Genomic DNA, 26,197 nt, shown 5'->3' on the forward strand with positions numbered 1-26,197 from the left:
CATCTGAATCTCCCACTTGGGCCATCTTCCACTGTTTTTCCCAGGGCATTAGCAGGAACTAGATCAGAAATGGAGTGACCAAGACACAAATCAACATCCATATGGATGCCAGTGTCACAGGCAATAGGTTTATCTGCAACACCACAAAGCCAACCCCGGTAGCTAGAATTTTCAAAGGCCCACCCATCTTCATTCCTTCCTCCCTGATTTCAGAAGATGAGCATATTCCCAGATGGAGCCACTCATTCAGTGTCGTCCCAGACGATAAAGACATGGAGCAGAGCTGAGTTCCTCCATCCTCTGCGGGCCATAGGCACATGTAACCAGAGCAACAAATATGCCTTGTTGTTTGAGTCATAGGGATCTGGGAGTTATTTCCATAAACCAACTTATTGTAAGCTAAGGGAGACAGAGTAACTACTGGGATAGAGAAGGTAAGTCTACACTATTCAAAGATGATTTGACTGTATGCTTGGGAAAACCCAAGAAGTGACTTAAACATTTCAACAACAAAACAATCCTGATAGTGAAGTTAAAAAAAAAAAAGAATACCTACCTAGAAACCAATCATTATCATATATACGACTAACAAGCTCTTTAAAGATTTCATCAACAATACAACAACAAAGATAAAGTGCTTTGGAATGAGCTAAAAAGAAACGTGGCAGACCTAAATGAAGACAATTTTAAAACTCTATTGAAGAATTGGAAAAAAAAAAAAGATGAACCAATAAGACAACAAATCATGTTCTCAAACAGAAAAGCTTCACATCATTAAAATGGCAGAGTTCGCTAAGTTATTTTATAAATGTAATATGAGTCCTAACACAAATAGCAACAGGCTTCCCTTTTTAATTGGGGAAGAAGCTGAAGGGTGGGAATGGGAACTAGTCTAACATTAAAATAGACAATCAAAAATAGCATAAAAAAAGTGAAAAAATAAAACAGAGTAGGGAGAGGGCAATGAAGGAAGACTAAACTAGCAAATATCAAAAAAAAAAAAAAAAACCAACACAACCAAATCTCAATACTTAAAACTGTGTGACACTGCACATAAATGCAGAAACAACTGGAAAGAATAAGTCTAGGGGCTGGCACCATGGCTCACTTGGTTAATCCTCCGCCTGCGGTACTGGCATCCCATATGGGCGCTGGGTTCTAGTCCCGGTTGCTCCTCTTCCAGTCCAGCTCTCTGCTGTGGCCCGGGAGGGCAGCGGAAGATGGCCCAAGTGCTTAGGTCCCTGCACCTGCATGGGAGACCAGGAGGAAGCACCTGGCTCCTGGCTTTGGATCGGTGCAGCACCAGCCGTGGCGGCCATTTGGGGGTGAACCAACGGAAGGAAGACCTTTCTCTCTCTCTCTCTCTCTCACTGTCTGTAAGTCTATCTGTCAAATAAAAAAAATAAAAAAAGAGGTCTAAAAGTAGCATCAAATATATACAAGTATCCTACCATGGGATAAAGGAGGTGTATCATATCAGCAGGAGGAAAAATAATAAATAACAGCAAAAAAAGAATTAAGACACATCTATACACAATAAAAAGTGGATCAAAGATTTAAATGTAAAAAACCAAAGTATAAAAATTACCAGAAAAAATATGTAAATCATTTATAATCCTGGAATAAGGAACTTGTTTTTGAAATTCAGAGCCATTAATTCTACCATTACATGGTTTAGAACAGAGGTTCTCAACTACAGGTGATTTTGACCCCCAAGATTTATCCGACAAAATCCGGAGCTATTTTTGGTTGTTACAAACTGGGAAATGCTACTGATATCTAGTGGACAGTAACCAAGGATGCTGCTGAACATCCTACCGTGTACAGGACAGCCTCTCATAACAAAGAATTACCTGGCCCCGGATGTCAACAATGCCAAGGTTGACAAGTCCAGGTTAGGAAGGATGGTACCATTCCATGATTCCAGAGTAAGTAGAAAGTGAGAGACACAAATCTAGCAGGATGTAGGATCAAGAAAGGGTAACACTTGAATCCTGCTGATAGGCTGAAAGGAAAAAAGCGGAAAAGAGAAAAGTGAAAGGTAATAGAAAATGAGAGGCTGCTCGATGAGAAAATAAAAATCCTTCAGAAGCAGTGAAAATGAAATTTAAAGCTCAGATGGAAGAACTAGACTTGGGTAGGAGAAATAGAAGCTTTCCACTGAAACAGGTTAGAAAAGAGAAATGACGATACAAATGGATTTGGTATGTTAGCCTCAGGTTTCATGGAGAAATCTATCAAGGTATCAGGTTTGGAAGTAGCTGGGAGGAGAGTGATTAGAACAGAGATTAAAAAAAAATCAGAATAATCACAAAATAAATAAATAAATAAATAAATAAATAAATAAAAGTGAATGGAGACCCAAATGTGAAAATAGATAATAAAATTTAGCTTCTTCCTAATTGAAAAAGAGACTGAGCCAACAATTTGGGTAAATCATCTGAATTTGCAGACTGTGAGTGTTTCTGTCACAAGTAATAAGAAGTTATATGTACATTTGTGTTGTCATTTTTATTTTTAATTAATATAGTGACTAACAATGATTAAATAATGATTTACTATATAAACCTAAAAAAAAATTCAGAGTCATTAAGAGAATATGAATTCCACTACAGTGGAATCAGAAAAAGGAAGAAAAAAAATTTGTGTATAATTATGAAAAAATATACCACAAATATAGTCAAAAGACAAATGATGAACAGGGACAAAATATTGTAGTTCCCACTTCATGGCATATCCCTCTAGTAAACACAGGGCTCCTATAAGTCAATACATAAAAGAACAACAACACAACAGAAAGCTAGACAAAGGATGTGAACACATTTTATCTAAAAGTAATAGAAATGGTCCTTAAACATATGAAAAGGTGCTCAGCCTCTCTCATTGTAATTAAAACGTAAATTTAAACTACACCAAATGTTATTTTACAGATCCATAACAAAAACTTAAAAATTTTGTGAGAAACTACTGGCAGGAAATGTGCACTATTATGTAATCCTGGTAGACAAATAAATTAGAATAACTACCGTGGTAAGCAATTTGGCCACTTTTATCAAATCCAAATGCATACACACATTAACCAGCAATCCTACTTCTAAGAATTCATGTCTCTGGAATATTTATACATTTTGTGAAATGATTTTTGCTCAAGCTCAAGCATTTCAGTAGGGTTTGCAATATCCAGAGGTTGGAAACAGATCACATGTCCATTACTAGGGTATGTTTTTTTGTAGAATCCTACACATCTATAAAAAACAATGATGATTTTTAAGAAGGCTCTCTATATTCTGACATAGAAAGATCTTCATGATACATATACTGTTAAGTTAAAAAAGCAAGATATGGAAAGTGTATATAGAATAAAATAGGAAAATTGAGAATATATATTATGTCTGCTTATAAATATATATACCAACTCTGGAACAATAGGAAATAACCAAATAAAAATGAGTACTTACCTGATTGGGACACAGAAGGGGGAAACTGATAGAAGAGCCTGCTGTCTGCATTACAGGATGGAAGGGTGACTTTGTACTGTAATTTCTTTTTATTTTTACAGCTTCTCCCATGAATATATTTAATATTCAAAAATATAAGGCAGCAAAAACTCAAAACCAGTTTGCTGTGGATAAGACTGAAGGGAAGGGCCTAATTACACTGTCTTCAATAAAACCTGCCCTTGCTGGACACTTGTGTTATAATCAGTAGTCCACGAAGAGCTATCACTCTTTACCCCTGGTCTGCTATGAGGATTATTATCTCATTTCCCTATCGAAAATATCCCCTTCCATCTAAGAAATAAAGCAGCTTATCCAAGCACTTCAATTCAATAATTTCACCATTAAGAGCACTTCTGTTACTATTCTTCTAAAGCACTTTAAAAAAAGCTAAAAACTTCAATTGAAAAGACTGCTCATTATAACATAAAATGCAATTTTTACATTGATTGAAATGGCTTGATGAGGACCTTAATAATCCTTTCTTTGAATGAGGAGCTTCAGTATGCAGAAGGAAAAGGCCCACTCCAAATGATAATGTGGCGCTCAGAAGAGTACTATTAGTTGAACCATCCAGTAATAAGGCATATTTGCTTCATTATACTGGGCTGCTTGTCAATTTCCAAAACAGCAGTAATAGGATACTGTCATTAAGTGAGAGCTGATGAGATACAATATTGAAGACATCAGGTTTACTGTAAAACTGCATCGACACGGACAGAGTTAAAGGGAACAAACAAAGGAGAGGGGAGGAAGGAGAGCAGTCTGGTAATGGAAGAAACATAACTGTAGGGAGTGAAGACCTGCATTCTACCTGCATTTTCCCATTAACCATCCTGTCATTTGCTCTGCCTTGGCATCAGTCTTCTGATTTGTAAAATGCGGAACTCACGATACCTTATCTGCTGTGGGAGAGACTGCTTTGTGCTCACCAAACCTATTTCCTGTACCTCCTGTACACAGCTAAACCATACTTCCCTGGTGCCTCGGAACGCAGTGGTCTTACTACTGAGTGTAGCCCAGTGGAATATGAGTGGAAGTGATATACTCTGATGCGAGGGCTAATTCCTGAAATCATCTTTAAGATCGCCTCTGCATTCTTTCTCTCTTACCTGCTGGCCATATTCAGATGGTCCAGAAGATTCTGAGATCCTGAAGGAATAGGTTTCTATATCTACACTGTCCAATGTGACAGCACTTGAAATCTGGCTAATTGAATTGAGACGTACTATAAATACAAAATACACTGTGGGTTTCAGAGATTTCATATAAAAAGAGTTTAGCTTACCAATAATTTATTGACTATATGCACAATGAAAATATTTCAGACCAATAGGAGTTAAATGAAAAGATATTAAAGTTCATGTTACCTGCTTATTGTTACTTTTAAAAATGTGATTACTAGAAAATTTAATATCAAATGTGATTCACATTTGAGGCTCATAATTATATTTTTATTAGATTACTCAGGGTGGAAGGAGCTTCAGCCCCTGAATAACTGGGTAAAGCTGAGCTCTCTCAACACTGTGCTATGCCATAGACCAAAAAGTGCTTGCAAGGGGAAATTTTATGGCTTGACCTTTGTTTCTTTAAGTTAAAGTTCTCTGTGTTTGTATCCACCACCAGTAAGGTGAAGGGAAATGGATTTGTTCACACCAAGCCACAGCAAAGAGGGTGAGGGCAGAGCCTTGTGATACGATGGTGCCCATGATCATCATCATACTTTTACACTCTAGAAATATTTGGGAGGGCCGGCGCCGTGGCTCACTTGGTTAATCCTCTGCCTGCGCCGGCATCATATATGGGCGCCAGTTCTAGTCCCGGCTGCTCCGCTTCCAGTCCAGCTCTCTGCTGTGGCCAGGGAGTGCAGTGGAGGATGGCCCAAGTCCTTGGGCCCTGCACCCACATGGGAGACTGGGAGGAAGAACCTGGCTTCTGGCTTCGGATCAGCGTAGTTCCAGCCGTTGTGGCCATTTGGGGGATGAACCAACGGAAGGAAGACCTTTCTCTCTGTCTCCTTCACTATCTATAACTCTACCTGACCCAAAAATGATGCAATCTCTTTGTAAGAATTTCAAAAAGGATAGCATATTAAAAAGAAAAAAGGAAAAAAGAAATACTTGGGAAACATGACAAAGAAAAGGAGAAAAGGTTGCAGCTGAGAACTCTGAATATTTCTGATAGAGATTTCCCCCCACATGTAGACAAGGAAGCCTCATGCATACTCAAATCTTCATCATTCTGCCTACCTACACTGGCACACCATGCCAACCCTGGATAGATTCCAACCACTGACACCTGCACATCACAGATGGCAGGTATGCCCTCCTCCAACCCAGCGGATGTATATTCAGTGTCACAGTGATGTAAATATGAACAATAATTGGTTGAGTGCTATATTTTCCTTCTATCCTTATAGTAAGAATCCTTCAGACACCTTGCACTATTACTTTTCATATAAAAATATCAATACATAAATTCTATCAAGTAAATATTTCACAGCAACCTGCCAAACGAACAGATAACTAGATGTATGTGGGTGCCTACCTCTCCACAAAGTTCATTCAAGTCTCTGCTAGCAAAATCATTGCTAAGAATAATTTACTTATATTTCCTGTAGATAATTTCATGGATTTGGGCCAGTGGGGTAGAACAGCGGGATAAGCTGCCATCTGTGATGCCAGCATCTCATATGAGCACTGCTTTGTCCCAGATTCTGATCCAGAACCCTGTTAATGTGCTTGTGAGAACAGCAGAAGATGGCCCAAGTTCTTGGGTCCCTGCTACCTACACGGGAGAACCTGGATGGAGTTCTAGGCTCCTGGCTTCAGCCAGACCTAGCCTTGGCTCTTACAGCCATTTGGAGAATGAACCAGCAGATGAAAAACCTCTCTCTCCCCTCCTTGTCTCTCCCTCTCTCTCTGTAACTCTGCCTTTCAAATGAATACAAAAATCTTAAAAGAAAAACAGATAATTCCATGGATCAAACTGAAAAAAAAAATGTGCTAGTCAATTTTCCTTCCCTCTTCTCATCTCTCTTTATTTGAAAGTGAAGACTGACTCTATGTAGGCCAATCACAAAGATACTGGAAAAAGAAGAAAAATCTGGCCTCAAGTATTTTTAGACACATAAGTATAGTTAAACTTTTATAGATAATAGCTAAATATAGGTATACTAGTTTTGGTTCATACAAATCTAAGAGGTTCTTACTGAAAAGCTTTTATTTTTTTATCAGGTACATATATATTTAATGAACAAGTAACAATAATAAGTATTTGGTATGAGCATTCATCAATTCCAATTGTGAAAATTTTAAGTTAAAAACCATGAAATAAATATTGTATCTAATCTACCTCTCAAATGATTAATGCTTGAAAAATTAAAAATGTGAAATAGCATCATTTTTGCTTTTATGATAAATATGTAATATCAAATATTACCTAATGATAAGCTTGATGGAAAACATTATACAGTATTATCTCAAATATTGTATAACAATTAATGATAATATTTATTTAGTATGTTTACTACTGTGCCAAAATGTTATCTAAGTTCTATTATGAGCACCAAATCAATGCTTTGTATTGTCAACCATGGAACAGGTTAAATTGTAACACACAAAGATTGGTCTATGTAAGATTGGCAACAATTGAAAATCCAATCATCTAAAAACTGAATAAAGGGGCAACTTTCCAAATTCTATTAAGAATAATAATAGCCCTAAACAAATCAATAAAAATGAAAATTCCTTCTCTCTCCTTTTCTTGTTGTTGCACTAATATTCATTTTTCTCATGTTTTTAAATTTTTGTGTTGTGAAATGTGGCTTGCATAATTAAAATTTTGTTAATCATAAATTTACATCATAACAAATAACTATAATATGAACAAATGTGTAACCACCGCTGCTGAAGAAACCACATTGCTGATAGCCAAGTTGCTCACCACACGCCCTTTTGCCTGAAGTGATCAACCATATTACTTTATGGTAATCACTTCTTGATTTTATCTTCTTTTTTTTTTTTAAGAAAGCTTTTATTTAATGAATACAAATTTCATAGGCACAGCTTTAGGAATATAGTGATTCTTCCTCCCATATTCCCCCTCCCACCCCTACTCCCATCCCACCTCCTACTCCCTCTCTCATCCCATACTTTATTAAGATTCATTTTTAATTAACTTTATATGGAGAAGACCAACTCTATAATAAGTAAATATTTCCACAATTTGCACCACACACACAATGTATAAAGTACTGTTTGAAAATGTACCATGCTCACAGAACAACTCATTAAGGACAGAGGTCCTACATGGGGAGTAATAAGTTTACCATCTTACTTGTCTAGTACACATGCCTAAATAAAATAGATTACATTTTCTCTTTCTCGTCTTTATTTAAACTGATTCATAGAATATGAATTCTTTTGTCTTGCATCCTTTGCCTAATACTATATCTGATCGATTTTTTCATATCCCAGAGTTTTTTTTAATAATAAAAGAATGTCTACAATGCAGAAGAATATATCATTTGTATGTAAAACTTATAAAATGAGTACCCATCACCTCACTTGAAAAATTTCCCTAAAGGCAGTGGAGGATGGCCTAGGTCCTTGGGCCCTGCACCCGCACAGGAGACCAGGAGGAAGCACCTGGCTCCTGGCTTGGGATTAGCGCAGCGTGCCAGCCGTAGCAGCCATCTGGGGGGTGAACCAACAGAAGGAAGACCTTTCTCTCTCTCTCTCTCTCTCTCTGTCTAACTCTGCCTGTCAAAAAAAAAAAAATTCCCTAATTTCAAACTGAGTTTATCTAACAATTTCCAAACTCTTTACATAGAGAAAGAAAAGAAGGGAAGACGTGCAGGTAGCTCAGATCCTCAAAGCATGGCTACACACTGGGATAGTGTACCAAAAGCAGTCTGCCTTACTAACTCTAGTGGCTCGGAGCTGACCCAGGCCTACTTGGTGACCAGAACTAATTGACTCCTTGTGGCCCAGGCAGCTGTGGCTCCATTTTGCAGAAAGAAACAATGGCATGTGTTAAACCCCACCAGAACCAGAAATGCTGTTGAAATCTGCCTTTCTCCACAGCATTCACATTACTCTTGGTAGGCAGCAGGCAAAATTCTTCTGTCCCTACGATATTGATCCTACAGGCACAATCCAATACTCATTCCTGGGGCACTGAGAATGTATTCCCTACATGCTGCAGTGGCAGGTCTGCTGCTGCTATCCACTTCCTCCAGGAAATACTGAGCTCATGATAGGCCTGAACAAAGCTCCAATTTCTTCCTATTTATCCATGGTACGTAGAGGCAACTATCCATTCATATCACAAATACATATTGAGCATCAATAGTGTGTAAGGCACCCCACTAGGTAGCATATATTAAACTGAGTATGAAAAGCAGAGTTGGAGCTCCAGTAAAACTTTACACATGGACAAATATATAAATATATATGTAGCACTGGGGCCAGTGCTGTGGAGTAGTGGGTAAAGCTGCCACCTGCAGCACCAGCAACCTATATAAGTGTGGGTTTGTGTCCCGGCTGCTCCACTTATGATCCAGCTCTCTGCTATGGCCTGGGAAAGCAATGGAAGATGGCCCAAGTACTGGGGTCCCTGCACCTGCATGGGAGACCCAGAAGAAGCTCCTGGCTCCTGACTTCAGATTGGTCCATTTCTGACCATGGCAACCAGCTGGGAGTGAACCAATGGATGGAAGACCTCTCTCTCCTTCTCTCTGCAACTTTGACTTTCAAATAAATAAATAAATAAAATCTTTTAAAAATATATATATATATCATTGACGATAGGTTGATTATAAAGCAAACGAAATCTCTGGAAGAATGAAAAAAGAAATTATTATAAAATAGTTGCTACCCTTTTGGAAATAAGTGAACTAATTTATTTTTGGCTCCTACACCCAGAGAGACCCTGTCAGATCAGAGTCCTCTCTTAAATTCCACAGGCTGCACACCTCTTTGCTACACTACATCCTAAGTCTGCCAAAACTGGAAGAGGCTTCCCTCTCTCTGATTATAGTAGCTTCTTTTTTTTAAGATTATTATTATTTTTTTTTGAAAGTCAGTTAAACAGAGAGAGGAGAGGCAGAGAAAGAGAAAGAGAGAGAGGTGTTTCCATCCACTCCCCAGATGGCTGCAACGGCCAAAGCTGCGCCAGTCCGAAGCCAGGAGCCAGGAGCCAGGGGCCAGGAGTTTCTTCCAGGTCTCCCACGTGCGTGCAGGGGCCCCAAGAACTTGGACCATCTTTTACTGCTTTCCCAGGCCATAGCAGAGAGCTGGATTGGAAGTGGAGCAGCCGGGTCTCAAACCGGCACCCATATGGGATGCCGACACTACAGGCTACGCCACAGTGTCGGCCCCTACAGTAGCTTCTTAGGGGTGAAATTAGGTAGTGCTGTTCAGCCTTCGATTTCTCATGGCTGACATACCAGAGGACCTCCATAAAAAATTAGTGAATTTATGAACAAATATTTGCTACCCAGAACATCAGCCAAGGGGCTGGCATTGTTGCATAACAGGTAAAGGCACAGCTTGCAATGCTGGCATCCCATATGGCAACAAATTTGAGTCTTGGCTGCTCCACTTCCAATCCAGCTGTCTGCTAATGTGCCTGAGAAAGTAGTGGTGGATGGCCCAAGTCCTTGGGTTCCTACACCCTCGTGGGAGCCCTGGAAAATCTCCTAGTTCCTGGCTTCAGATCAGCCTTGCCCTGGCTATTACAGCCATATGGGGAGTGAACCAACAGATGGATGGATCTCTCTTGCTCTCGCTCTCTCTGTAACTCTGCCTTTCAAATAAATAAAATCTTAAAAACAAAAGAAGGCCGGCGCCGCGGCTCACTAGGCTAATCCTCCGCCTTGCGGCGCCGGCACACCGGGTTCTAGTTCTGGTCGGGGCGCCGGATTCTGTCCCGGTTGCCCCTCTTCCAGGCCAGCTCTCTGCTGTGGCCCGGGAGTGCAGTGGAGGATGGCCCAAGTGCTTGGGCCCTGCACCCCATGGGAGACCAGGAGAAGCACCCGGCTCCTGCCTTCGGATCAGCACGGTGCGCCGGCCGCAGCATGCCAGTGGTGGCGGCCATTGGAGGGTGAACCAACGGCAAAGGAAGACCTTTCTCTCTGTCTCTCTCTCTCACTGTCCACTCTGCCTGTCAAAAAAAAAAAAAAAAATCAGCCCAAATCTGAAATAAACATTTTAAAGACCCCTTTCAGAATTTTCCCATGTGGTCCTAAGATGTTGAGATATATTAACTTGATTACTGAACAGCTCCACAGATTCTAAATGGTCAAGAATTTTTTTCTTGTTTTGAAACAGGTATCTACAAAAGCTAAAGCTTTTTATGTGAATCACTAGAAAAATAAATGGTTCCTGCACCTAACTCAGGGGACATCAATTGTTAAGTACTCAGGATTGATATTCAATCAATACACATCAGTGAGGCCACATCAGTTATTTATAGCTAGCAGCTATTCCGCTGACCGCTGCTCAGTTCCCACCAGGCATCATATGTAAGGACGGTAACTTACTATAAAGTAATCACATGACAATGGAGGAAGAATGGCTAGAGAAAATCTAACACTGCAAAAATGGAACTGCAGAAGGACATCGGAAACCTGTAGTGAATTCGTCTTATACCTCAATTAAATAAATACATGGACCTTGAGAGAGTTTGTGGAAAATGGAATTGAATAACGTGAATTCTCCTCTTGAAACCCCTTCATATATAAGAGTACTCGACAAAGTTCGTAGGCAAATGAAATGAAAAGAAAAGCTTAATTTGGTGCGAAAAGTTTTGAAAGGCTGGCATGGTGGTGCAGCGGGTTAAGTTGCTGGGAATGGTTGGAGTCCCAGCTGCTCTACTTCAATCCAGCTCCCTACTAATGGCCAGGGAAAAGCAGCAGCTTGGACTCCTGACCCTATGTGGGAGACTCCAATCAAGCTCCTGGTTCCCACCTCAGCCACTGCGGCCATTTGGGGAGTGAACCAGTGGGTGGAAAACATCTCAATCTCAATCTCAATCTCTCTCTCTCTCCCCACACACACTCTGCCTTTTAAATAAATATCTTTAAAAACTCATGAAATCCATTTTTATTCTTTTCATAATACATATTTTCCACAAACTTTTTGAAGAATATTCATATTAAAAAATGACATAGTTGCACAGTTTATTTTTTAATAATACCTTAGATTAAAAACTCCCTAAAAGAGAAAAACCTTCAAAAGGGATACAGAGTGACAACATTAATGTCATAAAAAGTAAATTGCAGAACAAAGAATAGTACCAGAGACAAGAAGTCTTACTTCATAATGATAAAGGTATAAATTCCTCAAGGGACATCACAATCCTAAACATTAATGAACTAAATGAGAGAACTTCCAAACATACTAGGCAAAAAGTAATAGAATTTCAAGGAGAAACAAATTCATAATATAACTGGAGATTTCACCACCATTCTTTAAATAACTGATAGGACAAATAAATATAAAACGACTAGGAATATAGACTGAGAGAAGATTTGAACACTAGCAACCAGCATGGCCTAACTGATATTTTAAGGTTGATGGGGAGAGTCAATGCAGTCTCCCAAACAACAGCAGAATACATGTCCTCCCCAAGCACCCCTATAACATTTTCCAATAGAGATCACAACTGTAAAACCAGTTTCAGTATACTTAAAAAAATTAAAATCAATATAGGCTCATAATATGTGCATCTTAAAAATTTTTAGAACTTTGAAGTGAAATAAAATAGGAATCCTCTCTCTCAAAAAAATAAAACGCTCTCTGATCACAATTACATTAAATTAAATTACAGTAATGGAAGCAATAACAGAAAGACCTATGGAAAATCTACAATATGTAAAGAGTAAATAATATACTAATTCTAAATAATCTGTGAGTCAAAGAAAAAGTCAAATGGCAAGCAAAAAAATCATTTTAAATGAAAAATAATAAGCATACACTGTCTAAAAATTCTCACAGTGGGGGCAGATGTTATGGCACAGCAGTAAAGCCACATCCAATACCAGAGTGCCAGTTCAAGTCCTAGCTACTCCACTTCCAATCCAGCTTCTTGCTAATAAGCTTGAGAAGGCAAGAATAACGGCCCAGGTGCTTGAGTTTCTGCCACCCACATGGGAGACCCAGATGGAATTCTGGGCTCCTGGCTTTGGTCTGGTCCAGCCCTGGTTGTTGTAGGCATTTGGGCAGTGAAGCAGCAGATGGAAGCTCTCTCTCTCTCTCTCTCTCTCTCTCTCTGAGACTGTCCTCAAACAAATAAACAAATCTTTTTAAAAAAATAAGTAAAAGCTGACAGGAAAAGCACTTTGGAGAAAATTTATAGCACTAACACCTATATAAAACATGAAGAAAGATCTCAAATCAATGATCTCAGATTCCATCATAAATTAGAAAACAAGGACCACTGAGAAAGCACACATAGAGAAACGCTGAACTGTGACCTACACTTGATCTTTGGCAAGCTCTCAAAGGATGAACCTTCTCCAATACATCCCAAACCCCGCTAAACTCTTCAACCACTGAGGATGTGTGCCCAGTCACCGGATCTGATAGAAAACTGTGGGCAGCACTTGGCAAGATCGCCAAGTTCTTTCTAAAAGACCAAAAAAAGAAGTTAAGAACTGAAAGGATATAACACATACCTACTGGATTTATTCACAGGAAGTAACACCTGATGATACTATTTTTAGCTAGATGGCTTTCATACTTTAATTATGAAAATATCTGCCCCTTTCTACTGTTGTTGGGAGCTAACCTTTTATTAATATGGTTTAATGTCCATTAAACAATTAGGTTGAGGTGTACAAAATTGCCATTTTTATAGGTGCAAAACTCTTTAAGATTGGCAACTTCACATTGTTCAGAAGATAATTCCTGAGACTGAAATAGTTAACAGTATGTTAGAAGAATAATAGCACAGCTTTTCAATTAACTTGACATAGTGTACAAACAGAATATTCTTTCCTACTTAAATTTTAACTTCCTTTTTCAGATCATGACACTTGTCTCTAGAAAATTTTTCCCCACCCAAAAACACAATTTAATACCCACTATATCTAAAAGACCACCCTAAATCCTTCCACACAGATACCCTTCCAGGGTCCCCTGAAAGGCTTCACATAATCATATACATATATACGATTCACACATACACACATACACACATATGCCTCATTAATGAAAAAGCAGTTTTTTGTTCCTGAGAAATTTATACAGTCATGCAATATCAATAAATTTCAATTTAGGAATCTGATATGGAAAAAAAGGAACCATTAAAACATTAAGTTGAGACTTCCTTTTTTTTTTTTTTTGACAGGCAGAGTGGACAGTGAGAGAGAGAGAGACAGAGAGAAAGGTCTTCCTTTTGCCGTTGGTTCACCCTCCAATGGCCGCCGCAGCCGGCGCGCTGCGGCCGGCGCACCGCGCTGATCCGATGGCAGGAGCCAGGAGCCAGGTGCTTTTCCTGGTCTCCCATGGGGTGCAGGGCCCAAGCACTTGGGCCATCCTCCACTGCACTCCCTGGCCACAGCAGAGGGCTGGCCTGGAAGAGGGGCAACCGGGACAGAATCCGGCGCCCCGACCGGGACTAGAACCCGGTGTGCCGGCGCCGCTAGGCGGAGGATTAGCCTAGTGAGCTGCGGCGCCGGCCGAAGACTTCCTTTTTTTTTTTATTTTTATTTTTTTGACAGGCAGAGTGGACAGTGAGAGAGAGAGAGACAGAGAGAAAGGTCTTCCTTTGCCGTTGGTTCACCCTCCAATGGCTGCCACGGCCGGCGCCCTGCGGCCAGCGCGCTGCGCTGATCCGATGGCAGGAGCCAGGTACTTCTCCTGGTCTCCCATGGGGTGCAGGGCCCAAGCACCTGGGCCATCCTCCACTGCACTCCCTGGCCACAGCAGAGAGCTGGCCTGGAAGAGGGGCAACCGGGACAGAATCCGATGCCCCAACCAGGACTAGAACCCGGTGTGCCGGCGCTGCAAGGCGGAGGATTAGCCTAGTGAGCCGCGGCACCGCCCCGAGACTTCCTATTTATTTTACATAGAGATTTCTTTACAGAGTGCTCAGCTCTTGAAGTATGTGTTAACCATTCCAATTACAAAACGCTGTTCTCACATACATTTCAGGAATGTCACATGATAAGGGGTCCTTGTATGAGGTCGAATAATGCTGGATTAAGTGACCCACACAGGTGGAAGCTCGCAAGTATCACCTGCAGCATTTGTGTATTTATTTTATGCACCAGACACTTGAAAGTCAAAACTAAATTTGATACTTTACAGTGTAGGCCAACCTTGGAGTAAGAAAAGCAACAATACTGCAGCATTTTAGGCTCATTGCACTCATATGGGTAGAAACAGTAGTTTAAGTGAGGCTATTTGGAGAAGAGTAGTATTGATTTTCATTTTAGTCTGAAAATAAAACCCAGGCTCTGTTGAGCAGTTTAAAAATATATGAAACCATGTGATCTAGAACTCACTAAGAAGCTTAATGTTTTCTCCCATTGTTTCCCACAAAAATAATGTCTGCCTTTCAGAGTTAAAATAAAGGAAATAAAACACAAAGAAGAAAGATCAGTCTTGAAGCATTTCACCTGATTCCAGATAAGTCTCGACTCTTTGTGAACTGCCGGTCTCCTTAAGGTCCCACAACCTGAGAGCACTTGAGTAACCACAGCACAAAGATCTCCATTTAATATATCGTCCAGCTAGGGGGTGAAATGCCATGCCCACCGAAACACGCACACCATGTGCAGGACGGACACTTCAAACTCCCCTGCCCAACTCTGCAGTTGAACAGCTTAATAACCTCTGCCGATCTAAAAAGAATTCCACAGAAGCAACAGCCTACCTGGACTGCACAGTGAGAAGAGGTCCAAGGCACAGTGGGGTCCTATGGAGTCTGCTGCCATTTCATGTCCCTCGGCCAAGCCATCCGCTCTAGCAGTTACTCCACCGCCAACTGACAGGTTGAAGCAGGGCAGAGAAAGCCCAGCTTTTGTAACCCAAGTCGATTTGGTTTTTAACCAGCTGCCACTTGTTAACCAGCTTTACAAACAGAGAATCTAAAACACAACATCCAGTCTTCTTTCCACACCTGAACACTTCAGGGCTTTGGGTCTCACTGCCTGGACGCTTGTTATGAACCGTAACTACAGTAAGGTTTCAAAGGCTCAGTCACTCAGCTCCCAGACTGCTAACTGGAATCTCATGGCACATGTGCCCCTCACAATTAGCAGGGTTATTTTAGGCACTGACCTAAGTTCTCAGAGAATGTAAGCTGATGGCAAAGGGGCGTCTGATGTGTCAGTTGCTTGGTTACAGTCAAAAGCTCATGTGTGAAGTGTACAATCAGTGTGCTTCCTCAACACGACATGAGTTTTTACTTCTGCTCAAAAGAAATGCTGAAATTATACACCTTTCTTTAAATACCCACAGAGAGCTCAGACCCTTCGTGAATAAGCACAGAGCGGTTCCAGCTTTGTTAGAGAGTATGGATTATCAGCGGGCAAAGAATTCAAGAGAGGCATGCAAGTGACGTGCACAGCTGTTTTCTGAAACAGTTTTAAATGCTGACTGGCAGAATCTAGTCACAAGGTGCATTGTTCCACAAGATGCCCCAGTGAAAACAAACTACCCAGAATTTTATGAAGATCATTTACTATACCATTCCAGGTTCTCATGGAGAAAACTATAAATACAAAAATGTTACAGACATTTTTCACAACTGTGAAAGTTAGTTCCATCCACCATTTGACATATATCTACTCATGCATGCTATTTCTAATGAAGTACTCCACCTACTGGCTAACAGGACTGCTTCGGAGACACCTAGCCCACGAGAAAAATAATCCAAAAGAAACAACAGAAGGAAATTGCAGGCTGCCTTCTTACCAGGGAGTCCTTCCAAGCCAGCACCGAGTGTTTGGACTCCCAGAGGCGACACGGAAGAAATTCACAAGCCTTCCAACTTCCTCATCAACAGGCCAATTCATGGTTTCCACAGAAGTCAGACCTCCATGAGACAGCACAAATTCCCAGGAGGCAGTGGACGCAAGTGAGATATAAAGAAGAATTTCTTGGGTTGGAGATTTACTCAGAACTGCTCTATAGAAGGAATCAGTCATGTCTGCTTACCAGAGAGGTTAAATAAAAAGGTGAATAAATCTGTTGCCAATGGCTAGTCATGTTCTACTAAAACAGAGCACCAAAATGGATGAGGGTTCAAAGCTCCTCCTCTTTCCTTGGCTTCCATCTCTCAAACATCTTGACCATAAGCCCAGGGGTCAATTCTTCTAGAAGCCTCTTGACTCCTGCTGGGTTAATAGCTCCTCCTTGATTCCCTCAGGCTTTGCCTGTGCCTGACATCTTAATGTTTTCTTTCAGTCTGGCATTGCTGTGTCAGGTTCGTCTTTGCAAGGCTGATTTAAAACAACACTGGAAGGGTGCACATTGTGGCATAGCAAGTTAAGCCACAGCTTGGGGCATCTGCGTCCCATATTTTTCTTTTGGAAGTTATGAAAGTTTTCTAAAATTATATAGTGGTTATAGTTGCATACTTCTTTTAATATACTAAAACTTAGTGTATTGTACATGTAAGGAAGATGAAACCTGTATATATATTATAGCTCACAAAAGTTGTTACTAAAAATATAAATGGTCTAGATGCTCCAATTAAAAGCAGATTATAAAATGAGTGTTGTGGTACAGTCAGTTAAACCACCACTTGGGACACTCACATCCCATATCAGAGTTCCAGTTTCAGTGCCTGCTACTCTACTTGAGATCCAGCTCCTTTCCAATAGACCTGGGAAGGCAGCAGACAACTGCCCAAGTACTTGGTTCTCTGCCACCCACATGGGAGAACCAGATGGAGTTCCTGGCTCCTGGTTTTGGCCTGGTCCAGCCCTGGCTGTTGTGAATATCTGGTGAGTGAACCAACAGATGGATTTCTCTTTCTCTGGGCCATCATCTGCCTCCTTCCAGGGTGTATATCAGCAGGAAGCTGGATCAGAAATGGAGTAGCCAAGTCTCAAACCAGGCACTCCGATACGGGATGCAGACATCCCAAGCAGCAGCTTAACCTGCTGAGCCACAACACCTGCCTCTAACTAAATAAACTTAAAATAAAAAATGGCATTGGACCCTTAGCAGATGTCAACAAACATTTGCTGAAGGAATAAAGTCTGGAATGTTATAGAATCACTAGAACACACATAGCCTGCTTCTGGGTTCTACGAGCTATGCCCGCCCAACTCCCACTCTTCAGAGATGGCTGTTCACTCAGTGTGACCAATGGCTCTGCAGTGGCACACTGGATGTACTATAGACTTCTTTATAAGACACATTATAAGATTCAATGAATATCTGACGAAGGAGCAAACACATGAACCAATAATAAGTGGAGATTTTAGTAAAAGTGTGACGTAGAGCCCGTTCCTATTGCCAGTCTTAAACTAGGCCTTACTCTGGTCAGTCTCAATAATAAATAAATAACTGGATTTCTCACACAGTTCCCTCCCTAATGTACAAATATCCTTTCCCTCTGCCATCCCAGTTCCTACTTTCTATAAGCTGAGTTGCTTCCATGTTTGACACTATGCAGAAAAGGAGACCGCCACCAGCAGTCAAAGCCAACTCACAATGGGGATTAATCACAGGTTACTGCAGCTACACCCTGGTGGCACTTCAGCCTGTGACTATCTGTCAAGAGTAAGAGAAAAAGAGTACTTTCTTTTAGGAGTGCTCAAAGTATTTGGGCCACTAGAATTGTTCTTAAAAGTTATTTTTGTGATCAGTGGTTTTTTTCTATCTCCGATAGCATAGCCTGTGGTAATTCTTTACTTTTAATAGAGAGTCATACAACCACAGTTCTGTGGCCATTTATATCCTGGCAGCAACAACAAAGACAAGGAACATGTACTTCACAAGGTCCTATTTTTAATTCTCATTTAAATAGCTGTCAGCTCTTTTCAGTACAACAGAAGAAAGATGACAAGATCAAGACAAGATTTTCTGACCAGAACCAAATATTAACATCAGTCTGGAAAGCTATGCATATCTGAGAACTGACATTCTCCTCAGAGAATTTAAGAAACATTCAGATATAATTTTCGACAACTCTGTCACACAAAAAGGTTATACAGGTAGAGTATCTCTTATCGAAAATGCTTGGGACCAGGCCGGTGCCATGGCTCACTTGGCTAGTCCTCCGCCTGCGGCGCCGGCACCCCGGGTTCTAGTCCCAGTCAAGGCGCCAGATTCTGTCCCAGTTGCTCCTCTTCCAGTCCAGCTCTCTGCTGTGGCCCGGGAAGGCAGTGGAGGATGGCCCACATGCTTGGGCCCTGCACCCGCATGGGAGACCAGGAGGAAGCACCTGGCTCCTGGCTTCGGATCGGCACAGCGCACCGGCTGTAGTGGCCATTTGGGGGGTGAACCAATGGAAGGAAGACCTTTGTCTCTGTCTCTCTCTCTCACTGTCTAACTCTGCCTGTCAAAAAAAAAAAAATGCTTGGGACCAACAGTGGTTCAAATTTCATATATTTTTCAGATTTTTAAAATATTTGAATATACATAAGAAGTATCTTGGTGATGAGACTCAAAACTAAACATAAACTTTTATGTTTCATATAAACCTTATTTACATACCCTGAAGGTAATTTTATACAATCATTTTTAGTGGACCTGCATTAGTTTTTTTTTTTTTTTTTTTTTTTTTTTTTTAATTTGAGCAGTAGAGAGACAAAAAGAGACAGGAGCACTCAGATTCTCTAGCTCATTCCCTAAATGTCTGCAACAGCCAGGAATTAGGAACTCAGTCCAGGTCTCAAATGTGGGTGGTAAGGACCCAATTACTTGAGTACAATTACCTGCTTCCTCCCAGGACACAAACAGAGGTACTGTGATGTGGGACAGAGGCATCTTAACTGCTAAGCTGAACATCAACCTCATTTTGAGTGTAACTCATCAGATGAGGTCAGGTTTTCTCTTGTACCATCAGATTGCTGCTCAAAAATTTTAGACTTTGGATCACTTAAGATTTCAGATTTCTGGATTATGGACACCACACACAAACATACACACACTCATTCCAAATAAAGGCACTTGATAAATTATCTATAAGGAAAATACTTTCATGATTCCCATAAGAGGAATCTACATTTTTAATACTTCTCATCATAAAGTATATTCATTCAATTAAACACAAGTTAATTTGTTCAATAACTAATACTTATAAATCTCAAGTCTCAGAATTTTTAAAGATTATTTATTTTCATTTTATTTGAAAGGCAGAAGGAGAGAGAGAACCTTTCCATCTACTGGTTCACTCCCTAGATGCATGAAACAGCTAGAGCTGGGCCAGGCTGAAGCCTGGAACCCAGGAAGAGATCTAAGCCTCCCACATGGGTGGCAGAAACCCAAGTACATAAACCGTCACCTGCTATCTCCCAGGGTGAGCATTATCAGGAAGCTGGAATCCTAAACGGAGCTGGGACTTGAACCCAGGAACTCCAATATGGAATTAGGGTATCCCAAGTAGCATTGTGTCCATTGCACCAAAGGAAATTAGAATCTGGAGAGACAGATAAATGAATAGTTCACGATGCAGTTTGAGAAACACAGTGATATCTGAAGAGGATATAAGGAGAACAGGAAGGAGAGGAGGGGCACCTAATACAGAGCAAGACAGAGAAATCAGTTAGAGGACAGGAAGCAAAGCCAAGATCTAAACAACAGACATGGGGAGAAAGAAAGCATTTCAAGGAAGAAAAAACACCCAGGCAGAAGACCTGGAAGCAGGACAGTATGAGGCACTTGTGTTGAGAAAGCGGAAAACACCTCAGTATGAGAAGAGCCTAGCACTTCAGGGTGGGAATGAGTAGAGAGGCAAGAAAGGAAACTGAGGAATAAAATAACCCATTGTGCTTCAGGCCAGCCTGAGGAAGGGCTGTCTAGGATCATGGGTTATACTGCATCTTCAACCTGAGCCACTTCCCTCAGCCGTTTAGTGGTACAGGAGTTCAATTAAGTCATGACTTAGTTTCCTGTTTGAGCCATGAATCAGAACAGATAAAAGCAACTGTTGCTACATAAAAGTTACATAACTGACTTAATATTACTCTATATGGAATATTCACAACCTAAGATGGTTGCCTCATCTTTAAAAGTACATATAATTTTTTAAGAAAGATTTACTTTATTTGGAAGGCAATGTGACAGAGAAAGAGAGAGAAAAAGAAAAAAAATCTTCTATCCATTGGTTCTCTACACCAACAGTCAGTTACTGGGCCAGGCTGAAGACAGGAGCCCTGAACTCCATCCAGGTCTCTCACGTGAGTGAAAGGGGCCAAGCACTCAGGCTGTTCTCTACTACTTTCCCAGGTGCATTAGCAGGGAGCTGGAACAGAAAAGCAGCAGCAGCCAGGACTCAAATTGGTGCTCATAGGGGATGCCAGCATAACAGGCAGTGCTTAACCTGCTGTGCCACCAACATTTCAAGGCAATGATTCAGAATCACAAAGTTGTTGGTGCTGGAATCCTTGGTTCAAAGTTCTTATTGTTGAGGACAGATTCAGGGTCTGGAATCAGAAATCCAAGTACTAAACTGCTAGAAATGGGCAGCTCCTACACAGAGGTTTGTTTACCCCCAGCACACATTACCTGCTTTCAGTACGTGGTGCTGGGGACATACACTTGTAACACATACAACTTTATCCCGGCAGTCATACACAGTTGCTAGATTTTAAGCGCAGTAAAAGACTCGCAGCAGTGGGGAATGTCCCACCTGTGGGCCACATAAGATTTGCAAAATCATCTGGTCATGCCCTGCCAAGGCAAATGCAGGTGGGTGGGACCCGAAATTTGATAAATCTATAGCAGGCTGATTTTTAAGTTGATACTTTTTTATGTCCCACAAATGTTGTTGTAAATATCCAAAAGGCCCTTGGCAGAAAAAAGGGTTCCCCACCCCTGAAACTTAGAACAGTCTTTTCTCGTTTTGAAAGGGGAGTGGAAATAAGGGTCTTTTTCATAATGCAGAGGATGATGATAATTGGGTCTAGGCAGAGACAGCGGGAATGGGAAGCAGTGAAAAGGTTATAACAGCATTAGGAAGATGTGGTAGACATGATCTGGGGACTGCTTGGACATAGTAGGTGAAGTAGAGATGCTGAGGGTGAGTACCTTTTCCTGACCTGGCGCGAGTAACCGAGTAACCCGGAGGAAGCATGGATGGGTGCACCTGACGCATTTAGGGAGAAAGAGGCTGCATCCTACTTTTGAGACAGCAGAACCAACTTGAGATTGATAGAGTGACAGATGCCACAGCCAGATCACTTTCACATTCCTTGGATAGTAGGTGGCGTTTTTGGTATCTGAGGTGGCTTAGGCTACCTTTGCTCCTCTTGGAGTTATCATAAAACTAGAATCACTACTCCTCGATAATCCCATGGTACTTAAACTGTATCTTAAACTGCCAGTTTATATCATTTATTGATTTCTAATTCTGGTTATGCAGACCAGCTTATGCAGACCACCCACTTCACTGAGAACAACTAAAGAAGCCAAGCAAAAAGGAATCAGTTTGAAGGCACCTGAGAGTTTCCAATGCAGCAGGGATTTGAATCTTCAACCCAAAGAGACCGAAAACTCAGAGAAGATAACCAGCACCATTTTCCTCCTTCAGGACTTCACAGCTACACAAGCAGAGCTGAGAGGCTGAGAACCTGAGCTGGACTTTTTTTTTCCTCAAGATTTAGTTATTTATTTGAGAGGCAGAGTTACAGACAGAGGGATAGACAGAGAGAGAGAGGTCTTCCATCACTGGTTCACTCCTCAAATGAAAACAATGGCTGAAGCTGGGCTGATCTGATCAGATGCCAAGAGCCAAGAGTCTCCCACATGGGTGCAGGGGCCAAGCACTTGGGCCATCTTCCACTACTTTCCCAGGCCATTAGCAGGGAGCTGGATTGAAAGAGGAGCAGCTGGGACTTGAACTGGCGCCCATATGGGATGTTGGTGCCGCTGGCAGAGGCTTGACTTACTACACCACATCACAGACCCCTAGCTGAACTTCCAATAGCCTTCAGCATGGAAGGATGAAAACAGCAGAATCCTATCCTCCCTAGTGAGGCGGGGCCTGGTAAGAATGAAGGCAATCAGAGAGGCCATCAGAAGGACCACTCCTTCAAAGGACCAGGAGTAAACCAGAAACAGACCAGTACTCACAAAATGAATCTACAATACATTTAAAAAGATCGTATTTTTTGCATCATGATTAAGTTGGATGAATTCATTCCAGAAAAACAAGGTTAAATGTTTGAAAAATAAATGTTTGAAAAATCATATGATGATCTCAACACATTTAGGAAAAAAAGTGTTTGATAAAAAAGCAATATTCATGGAAAACACTTCATGGTACCTTGAATATGATTTTATTCCTGAGCTCATACAGAACCTTAAGCCCCAAGGTCATAAGTTAATGGTATTAAGAAAATGGAAACTAAATCTAATTGTGGTTTCTAGAGGTGAGACCTAGTGGGAGGTCCTTAGGTCACTGGGTGTGTGCCATCAGAAGGCATCCTCATGAAAGGTTTGTTATAAAGGCCGAAGTTTGAGCCCACTCACTCTCTGCTTCTCCCCACACATGAGATTCTTCCACTGTATATGTTCCACCATTGCCATCCACCACCAAATCAATGGGTCTGCTTAAGCTTGGATTTGAACCTCCAAAGCTGGGAGCTAAATAAATCTTTCCTCTTTATGAATCGCCACAGGTATTTTGTTACAGAGATGAAAAGCTGACTAATAAACCTCATAAATATATTTTGGGCAAAAGAAGCCACATATAAAAGGATATATTTAGGGATCGGCACTGTGGCATAGCGGGTAAAGCCGCCACCTGCAGTGCTGACATCCCATATGGGCACCAATTCAAGTCCTGGCTGCTCCACTTCCAATCCCGCTCTCTTTTATGGCCTGGGAAAGCAGTAGAAGATGGCCCAAGTCCTTGGGCCCTTGCACCCACGTGGGAGACCCAGAAGAAGCTCCTGGCCTTGGATCGATGCAGCTCCAGCCATTGTGGCCAACTGGGGAGTGATCCAGCACATGGAAGACCTCTCTCTCTGTCTCTCCTTCTCTCTCTGTGAAACTCTTTCAAATAAATAAATAAATCATTTTTTAAAAAATAGGATATATTTATATCAAATATATTTATTTGAAGCAACAGCACAGGGAAACAAATCTGTGATATTTAAAGATGGGTAGCAAAACTAAAGCTTGGAAATGACAATCAGAGAGTCATAAAACCAGTTACTTCTGAAGGGATAGTCGTGGGGGGTGCACCAGAGAGAGGTATGTAGTGTTTCACCATATTCCCAGGAAAGTTCTTTGTTTTTAAATCCAGGTTGTTATAGTCTTCACACAATGAATCCTTAAATATGAGATTGCAGTGAGATTATCAAAGGATGGGAAAGGAGAAATTGGAAACAGTTATTAGAGACAGTTTTTCATGGATAATTACAGTAAGGAGAACAAGGAAATTGGGTAAGTGGAAGGGACTGTAGAGACCAAGGAAGTTTCTCCTCTTTGAGGTTGGGAGATGTGACAGCTTGTTATGTGCTAAAGGGAAATGACCCATCTGCAGTTGTTCTGAAAGAACATAAAGTTCATAGCACTGACTGTCTCTGGAGAGAGGAACTGTCAGTCGGGCAAAAGCATAAACAAAGGCAAGGGAGGCCTCCTTTTTAGTGCTTACCATTTTATTTCTCATCTTTGGAATTTTTATCTTGGCATATATTATCCAGTCATGATTAATCAATCAATAAAATTGAACAAAAAAGGTCAATCTCTACATAGTGATGCGGATAGAGGTCCTAAAATACTACGTGAAGTAAGACAGTTACCAACACACAGTGGCAGTAAACAGCTTGTCTTCATGGTGTCAATGCAAATACGGACTAAACATCTAGAAGAAAGTACACCAGGTTGCCAACCATAGTTACCTATATAGAATATGAAAGATTTCTCACTGATCTGTTTGACTGTTTTTACAATCTTATACATCAGAAAAATATACTCCATATTTTAAAGTATCTTTATCATATGTATGAATCTGCTAGATGAATTAACTCTGTGTATTGAAGCAACCAGGAAACCAACTAGACATTTTTCTGGGCCAGTAGGATCTTTAGCCTTGTACAGGCAGGGATGAGAGCAGAGGAAGAATAGGAAGAATCAGATGTGGGCTGACTGGAAGTCTACTGAATCAGGCTCCCGAGAGTGTATCTTAGAATGCTTTACATGGAAATCTTAGTACAGTGACTCCTAAATTCAAACAAATTATAAATGAAAATATATTTAAAAAAAATCTTTGGGATCTACAAATCTTTTGGCTCCGCTCTGGTTTGTACAAATCACAAAACTGCTTGCTTTCTTCCCTCAGAATAGCTGCATGACTCACTTTACATAAATATCTACGAATCATGGAAAGAAATTCAACATCAGAAAGCATGACTATGAGTGGGCACTACCACTGTGACTGAGGCACGAACACTCAAGGAGAAAATCCTTTCAATTCTGCATATTGCACTGTTGTTTCAATCACAAGGCTTCAGGACCCAACACAAATCTTTTAGTAATACAAAATTCCACACAGGATTTACAATTCAGGTCCACTGTCAACTCTTTCCTCTTCAACAACGACCCAAACATTCTCTTACTTGGAGCTATGATTGTTTTCTACCCAGTTCTGAAGAATAGGTCAACTGCTTCTTTCTTCAAAATATCTGATGTAGTAGCCAATATTTCTCTTTCAACCAAGAAGCTCCCTATCATTCATTTGAATTAGGAAATAGACATCAAGTCAGAGCCCTCAAAAGAGACTATTAAGAGACACAAACCAAACTCCAGGTTCCAATTGCTTTAACTTTACAGGAACATTTTTCCTACTTAAAATTTAAAACATGCTGCAAATGCCAATTGCTCATCCTACCTCCCACCTGCAGCATAAACCGTCACTACAGTATGCGTAAAGCCTATCAATGCATTTGGTTTTCTATAATAAAATCATAAACCAGGTAGCTCATAAACAACATAAATATGTTTTTCACAATTTTGGAGGCTAAGAAGCCCAAGATCAGGATGCCACTAAATTTGATATCTGCTGGAGGCAGCTTTCTGGTTCACAGATAGCACTTTCTCACTATCTGTGTCTTTATATGATAGAAGGTCAAATGGTCTCTCTTGTATCTCTTGTTTAAGAGTAGTAATCTCATTCATGAAGGCTGCACCGACATGACCTAGCAACCTTCCAAATGCCTCACTTCCTATTACCATCATTTTGGGGGTTAGGATCTTTACATACAAATTTTGAGCAGGACAAAAACATTCAGACCAAAGCAAAATTCCTTAGCAATTAGCTTACTAGAGATTTCCTGAGCATATGATCTTAGAGAAAAATAAATACATGGACTCAACTACATGACACAGAAAATGTTCAGAATATAATAGTAAAGGACAGTGTATAAAATTGCTGGCAGTTTGAGTCCAATTTATATATTGATGTATATAAAAACTGGAAAAAAGGAAATATAACAAAAATCGTAATAGTGGGTGTCTCTGGTGGGTCATAGATAATTTATTTTTACCATCATTTCTGTAGTATGC

General features: G+C 40.7%; 1 protein-coding gene across 11 annotated transcripts in view; it reads right to left on the reverse strand.

The window, feature by feature from the left end:
- Positions 1 to 26,197, reverse strand: part of AKAP6 (A-kinase anchoring protein 6) — a 618,005-nt gene that overhangs the window by 324,986 nt on the left and 266,822 nt on the right. The window contains exon 1 of one of the 11 annotated variants that reach the window (XM_070053774.1): positions 15,384 to 17,096. The exons of 9 other annotated variants lie outside the window; for them this stretch is intronic. The gene's annotated coding sequence lies outside the window, so the exon portion shown is untranslated. Of the gene's footprint in view, positions 1 to 15,383; positions 17,097 to 26,197 lie in introns of those variants that run through there. One more of the 11 variants, XM_070053775.1, reaches the window with a different exon arrangement.

Source organism: Oryctolagus cuniculus, chromosome 12 (genome assembly GCF_964237555.1).
Source record: "Oryctolagus cuniculus chromosome 12, mOryCun1.1, whole genome shotgun sequence".
NCBI lineage: Eukaryota > Metazoa > Chordata > Mammalia > Lagomorpha > Leporidae > Oryctolagus > Oryctolagus cuniculus.